The sequence below is a fragment of the Neomonachus schauinslandi genome, chromosome 3 (assembly GCF_002201575.2).
Source record: "Neomonachus schauinslandi chromosome 3, ASM220157v2, whole genome shotgun sequence".
In the NCBI taxonomy this organism is placed as follows: Eukaryota; Metazoa; Chordata; class Mammalia; order Carnivora; family Phocidae; genus Neomonachus; species Neomonachus schauinslandi.
The window spans coordinates 73,367,674-73,374,766 of record NC_058405.1 but is presented as its reverse complement, the minus strand read 5'-3'; the positions used below and the strand labels follow the sequence as shown (position 1 = coordinate 73,374,766).

Below are 7,093 nucleotides of genomic sequence, written 5' to 3'. Positions count from 1 at the left end.
AATAGCCGAAGAGGAAACCGTCTACATGCCCATCAGCTGATGAATGGATAAACAAAGTATGGGACATCCATACAATGGAATATTATTCAGCTGTAAAAAGGAATGATGTATTAATACATGCTAAATGGAGGTGAATCTTAAAAATACAATATTAAGTGCAAGGAACCAGTCATATGAGATTGCATATTGTATGATTCTATTTATACAAAGTGTCCAGGATAGGCAAATCTATAGAGATAAAAAGTAACTTAGTTGTTATCTGGGGAAGGAGAATCGGGGATTGATTGTTAATTGATACAAGGGCTCTTTCTGGGGAGACGAAAATGTTCTGGAATTAAATAGTGGTGATGGTTGCACAACTTTGTGAACACACTAGACTGTACACTTTAAAAGGACAATTTCTATGATTTGTGAATTTTCTCAATTTAAAAAATTAAAAAACCAATTGGATTTCCATGCATTAGCAATAAACTTAGAAAATATAAAAGTATATTATTTACAATATCAGCAAAAGCATCAAATATGTAGGAATAAATTAACAAAAATAAATTTTTTCTTTTTAGAGAAAAATTTTACAGGCATTGAGACATTTATTTATTCATTTTAGCGACTTTTTAAAGATTTATTTATTTTGTATATAGAGAGAGAGTATGTGCAAGCGGGGGGGAGGGGCAGACAAAGAGGGAGAGGGGAAGAAGACTCCCCTCTGAGCAGGGAGCCGGTCTTGGGGCTCTATCTCACAACCCCGCAATCATGACCTGAGCCGAAACCAAGAGTTGGACACTTAACCAACTGAGTCACCAGGCGCCCCTCATTGTAGCGATTTTTAATCAAAGTTTAGGATTACTTTATTCCTGCATCTTCTCAATTGTTTCTTCCTTATATTCGCTCTTTTCCTCTTGACAAGATTTGACTTTACGTTCAGGGATCTTTGGGGGGTTTTTGTCCAGTTTTGGTCTAGTGTTAACAACCTTGCAAGGATGAATGCCACATGGAAAGTCGTGCCATTAGTCTTCTCCTGCTGCACCTGTTCAGTGTAGAAGACGGAGCCCTTGTAAACCCGGACTATGTTACCAATTTGCTGACCTTCGTGGTGTCTTGCCAAACCTGAATGTCATCATCCTTTTAGATGGGCACGGACTGAACACTACTTCTGCCTCCACTCTTTGGGCAGAGAGGAGACATCCTCTTGCTGCAAATGTGGAAATTGGTATTGAAATGCCCTTTTTGGTTCTTATTCCGGTCAGAAGTCACAAAGGAATTGAACTTCATTTTGGCTGCTGGTGCTTTAACAGTGGTCGCAAAAGGGAAGACTTGAGACATATTTTAAAAGACCAAAATCAATGTAGAAAACATGAAGTTCATGGATAGCAGATAATGACATTGTAAATGCAATATTGTGAAGATGTCAATTCTCTCTGAATAATCTCAATGCAATTGCAATCCAAATCCCAGCAGGCTTATTCAAGGAATTTAGCAAGCTGAATCTAAAATTTTATGTAAGGGTAAAGAACCAAGAAGAGACAAAGAATTCTTGAAGAAGAAAAAAGCAGAAGGACTTTCATATTCAATATAAGGTCTCATTATGCAGCTATTTTTATAGGTGAAAAATGAAACTGGATCTCCATCTGACACCACGCACAAAGTTCAGTCCTGGTGGAAGAAAGGCTGTAATGTGAAAGGGAAAACCTAAATATAGGAGAGCATCCTCATGACAGAGGCACAAGGAAGAACTTCTTAAACAAGTTCCCCAAGGTACTAATTATAAATGAAAAATGCAACTACATTAAAATTAAGAACTCCATTCACCAAAAGACAACATAAAGGGAATTAAGGCAATTTACATGAAACGCATGGTGGTATCCTGCAGGGACTGGCTCCTGAAACAGCAAAAAGACATTGCTGGAAAAACTGGTGGAATCCACAGAAAGTCTTGAGCTTATATTAATAGTAACATATACCAATGTTGGTTTCTTTGTTGTGACAAATGCCCTTGGTAATATAAGATGTGAGCATTAGGGAAAACTGAGTGAAGAGTAGATGGTAATTCTCTATACTATCTTGGCAACTTTGTAAATCTATATTATCCCAAAATAGAGAGTTTATTCATGAGTTGAGCACTGGTTTTTAGAATATATGTAATCAATAAAGGAACAATTTTGGAGAACAATAAAAATTCAGTAAGATATAGTCATGCCATGCAACAATAAAATGGGCCAAAGTCACGAACAACTATCTATCAGAGGAGAAGTAAGTGACAAACTTAAGGCAAGATGACAATCCCATCTTAGGAAGCAGGTAACTGTAAATGAGCACCGCAATACCATCCCATCTCCATCAACCCTCCAGGGAACTCTGCTAGGAGGGAAAATGGTACAGCCACTCAGCAAATAATTTGGAGGGGCAGCAAGTTTTTTTCTAGGTTCATGCTCTATGGTCGCTCTTGCTCTTGCACCATGGTGCCAAGGGGCATCTGGAAGAATGCTCGCAGCAGCACTGCTTGGAATAGACAAAAACTAGTGACAACTGAAATGTGTCCATCCTGGGGGAATGGATAAGTAAATCATGATGAGATCACCCGATGGAATATTATACCATGGTGAAAATGGATGTCCGTCAGCCACATGCAAAGTAAGGATGAATCTTAGAAGAAATGCTGAATCAAAAAAAGTCTCAGAAAAGCCAACATAGAGTATGATATTTTATGAAGTTCAAATCATTCAAAATTAAACTTCATGTTACAAAACTGTAAATAAAAAAACAAGGAGCTGATACAGAGAAAATTTAGGAGACTGGTTACCCCAAGATTAAAGATGAGGCAGGGGACGGATTCAGGGAGGGATACTCTTGTTCTTGTGACCTTGGTGACATTCTTGGTGACCTTGGTGACATTCCTGTTCTTAGGCCCAGTGGTGGGTTTGTGGTGTTCATTTTATTATCATGCCTCTATCTTATATGTATTATTTTGTATCTGTTAAATGTTACAGAATCTTCAAAAATAGAAAGATGGGTTAAAAAAAAAAAACAATCAATGGGCAGAGCAGGCATGTTTCCAAAATTTATGAGAACATGTTTTTTAAACTCTAGTCTTTTTAGAGGAAAATGGAATCCTTTAAGGTTTCCAAGAGACAATAGAAGCATCCACATGCCTTCTCAGCTGGAATTTATGCCAAAAATGGAGCAAAGCCTGCTGATCTTAGTTTGTCTAGAGTCAGTTTGTGTGTGGATTACAGGTGCAATGCTGAGTGGCCCCCCAGCAGACCTCCACCTCCCAAGTTTGGTGAGCGCTGCCCCACTGGGGCTCTGGGCCAGCCCCACAAAGAGCTTACAGGGAGCAGCAGACCTCGCTGCATGAAGAACATATCCAAGAAAGCCAAAAATGGTATGTTTGGAACACATGCAGATCATGTCATGCCCTTTGCCTACCTACCTCCGAGGGCTTTCTGTTGGCCCTGGGATAAAGCTCAGCCCAGTTTCGGGCAACGGAGTCCCTTCTCTGGTCCCAGTCCTCTGCAGCCCCAAAGCTGGGTAGCCACACTCTGTCAGTTCTCCCCGAGACTCTTACTTTGAAGTCCCTTTGTCCCTGGAACATGCCCAAGCTCTCCCTTCCCTGGGCTTTTCCACACTCTCTCTGCACTGTCTCCTGCCATTTGCTCTACCCCGATGAGTCCTCCTGACCTATGCAGTCTCCTCAAAGAAGCATTCTGTGAACACTGGACCCCAGTAACCTGTGGCTGCACGTGTCTGTGGGCGCCCCATACTCCTGTCAGCTCCAGTGTCAGTCTTGCTCACCATGGGGACCCCAGCAGTGCCTGATCCATGTGCGCTGGATTAACTGCCTATATCGTAAGCATTCCATCCAGATTACAGAGCCGGAAGCAATGAGTGTGTGTAGAGGGCAGGGGGGGGGGGGCTTCCAGGGGGAAGTGGCGTGGGATGTTGGGACACATCGATGACTTGTATCAGCTCTCAGTTACCAAGATTTGGCCACACTGCGGGTTGTCCTCGGTGGGTGGGCTGGGTCTCCCTGCAGTGACAGCGGCGCTGGGGAGAAATGAGCTTTCTCTCCAGGCCCAGTCCACTAGCTCCGTCTCTGGGATTCTGGAAGGGGGGAGCTCTCATCTGCCCCATGTGCTCCATCCTTTCCTGGTTCTGGCACAAGGTCACCGTATCCCAGGGGGCCTTCCAGTCTGGAAGAAGCTCTGTGTCGATCTGGAAGGACTCGTGGCCACCTTGTGTTCCAACGGCGGCGCTCTGTCAAACCCAAACCAGAGCTACAGTTTCCCTTCTCAGCCCGGTCAGGCCTGGCGCGCCCACAACGGCAAGTCCCGGGGAGAAAAACCGGCCTGGTTGGGACATCTGTGCGCTCAGGAAGGAAAGGGGCGTATGTGTGTGGAAAGTGCACAAACTCGTGAGCTCTGCATCTGCGAAAACAAGAGAAAGGTCTGTTGTGGCGCTGCCTTCAGGTGTGGTCTTTGTGAAGTCCAGCATACATTTATGGTCTGGGCATTTTTATTTATCAATGTTATGTTTACATTTTTTAAATGTTAGAAAAACGTCATGCTCGATTGTCAATCCCCTTTCTAATTTAAAATACATTCAAGAGGTTGGATGGGGGGGGGGCGGGGATGGTCTGGCTGAAAGTCCTAACTTCATTGACGCCAAGGGCTGATGGGCTCCCCTGGTTGAGCCGGCAGGTGGCACCTTCCTTGCTCACTGCCTGAGACCCTGCCTTCGGGGAGGGACACACTCCCCAGTCAATGGCAAAAGCAAAGAGGCTTGGCATTTTTCTGTCGAGCCATGGAGCCAGCCCCGGGCCAAGAAACAAAATATGAACAGGGTCTCAGAAGCCCTACGTTGCATGTCCTCTTCCAGTATCTTCTCTTTAAAGTTTTGGAAAACGTCCACTGTAAGGTGAAAGGGGTAAGGAGGTTCCTGCACATGGACCACCTGTTCCTTCATGCCCCCAAGTACTACCAAGACACACATTGTCTCAGAGCTCCCTCTGGTCCTTGGGACCGTTTTCCTGCGCCCCACTTAGCTGAATCACCATGCTTAAGATGCTATAAAAATCAGAGAATGTGGGAGTGCCAGAGCTGCGTGGTTCCTTGGAGAGCACCTTGCTCAAGAAACCGTTCTGGACCTCAGTATGAATCTCAAGCAGTGTGGGGCTGGACCTGGGTCCTACCGGCCCCCAACAGCCCACTCTGCGTTCAGCGACACCATGCTGACGGCCTGCAATTGGCCACAGAGGGACTATTTCCACCAGGGGCATCGGCAGATGCTCCCCATCAGGGCTCCCCCTGGCATCCCCAGCCCCCCACCCCCCGCCGGGGGCAGGGTACCAGCACCCCACGGGCAAGTCGAGCTCCATGCGTGAGTCAGAAATAAATTACCCTTGGCGGAATGCCACTGGGGTGACTCTCGGAACGAGGCTGTGAAGTAACATTTGCTTTTAAACCGAGGTGTGGCTCAGCACGCTCTGCGCTCGGAGGCGTGTTCTCCGGTGTCTGTTTCAGCTAAGTAACAGAAGACATGTTGGCTCAGAAGGAGAGGCTAATTTGCAGGCTGTACCAAGAGACTCTTTATTCACACGTGCTAGCACAGGCAGCTGGCTCCCCAGAGCCCCAGGCCAGGGAGCGGGGCCACTGCGGTGGGGAGACAGCCAGGCAGACTCCCCATGATGACCTGGCATCCCCAGAGCACTTGTGGGTGTCTCTTGCTGACTTTTGTCAGGAGGCCAAGTAGGCGGCCCTCTGCCAGGAGGAAATCCCATTATGCCTTTGGCCATGGAGCTCTTCACAATCATTGTTTGGCTCATGGGATTCTTACACGGGACCTGTCAAGCAGGTGCCCTGACCAGGCAAGGAAACTGAGGCCGAGTGCAGGAAACAGCTGCCACGGGTCACGTCTGGCTCCAGATTCCCTTTTTCCAGCTTCACCCCATGTCCGGCCCAGCTGGTGCTCTGCTCCTGTTCCCTCCTGAGCAGCAACAGTACTTACACCGTGGGTAAGCCCAGTGCAGGGAAAGGACGGTAGGTAACCAGCCCTGCGGGGAGCGGACGGCGATGGGAATGACCAGAGTGGTGGCTATCCCTCTGACAGCCCAGCAGTGCTCCCAGCCCTGCAGGAGCCAGCATCGGGGCTCCAGGCTGGAGGAGAAGCCTCCCCACTAAGGACGGACATGCACTTGGCTTCCTTCCCCTTATTCTTTTTTTTTTTTTAATCATCTTTATTGGGATCCCCTTTCCCCTAGGCCTCACCACCCCATTTCTTATCTGTCAGCCTGTGTGGCAGGCACAGTGAGGACGTGGGGACGACATTGGGCTTGAGATCGGGAGACAGGATCCTGGTCCTGACTCTGCCCAGCTCTGGGAAGTCACTCACCTCTAAACTGGTGGTTGGTCTTCACCTCCTGCTAGGATGCCTCAGTGATCCACAACTCCCCGCTCCTTCCTATCCTGCCCGCCATCCCTCACTGGGGAGCAGCACTCCCCGCCCAAGGCTCCCTTACTATTAGCCAAGTTCCACTAATAAAGGCAACTCCAGCCCAGAAAGTGCAGAGGGACCCCACTGTAGGGACCATCGGTACAACGAAATGCTCCGTAGAATAGAGCTATTCTCTTGTCCCTAAAACAGTCCCCATTAATAGTGCTTGGAGCTGACTGCCAGGAGGGCCCTACAACAGCTAACTTGGTTCTGCACATTCTTTTCTCAGTCAGTGCTACCCTCCTTCTAGAAAGAATGGGAGGCGGAGGAGAAGCCTTTACCCTCGTTGATATGACCTCAAGCGCTAATGGCGCTCCAATACTCTTCCCTCAAATATTCCCGTCCAGAAACCCCTCTGCAAGCCCCAAATGCTACCCAAGGAGCATGGAGGATGAGGCTCGGTCCCTGACAATGCCCCCTTGGTCCCAGTGGCACCAGCCAGAACCTCAGAGTTGGAAGGGTCCTCCGAGGCCACCTCGTCCCGCTTCTCGCCCAGTGGAGGGCCCCTCCCTGCATCCACCTGGTCTCCACAAGAAGCCTTCCAGAGATCGGGCTACATGCTGAAGCGCCTGGCATTGGGAGGCATTCCCCTCACCCTGAGTGC

General features: G+C 47.7%; 1 pseudogene; it reads right to left on the bottom strand.

Moving 5' to 3' along the window:
• Window positions 1-848: 848 nt before the first annotated feature.
• On the bottom strand, window positions 849-1,272 carry LOC110570266 (annotated as a pseudogene).
• Window positions 1,273-7,093: the final 5,821 nt, after the last annotated feature.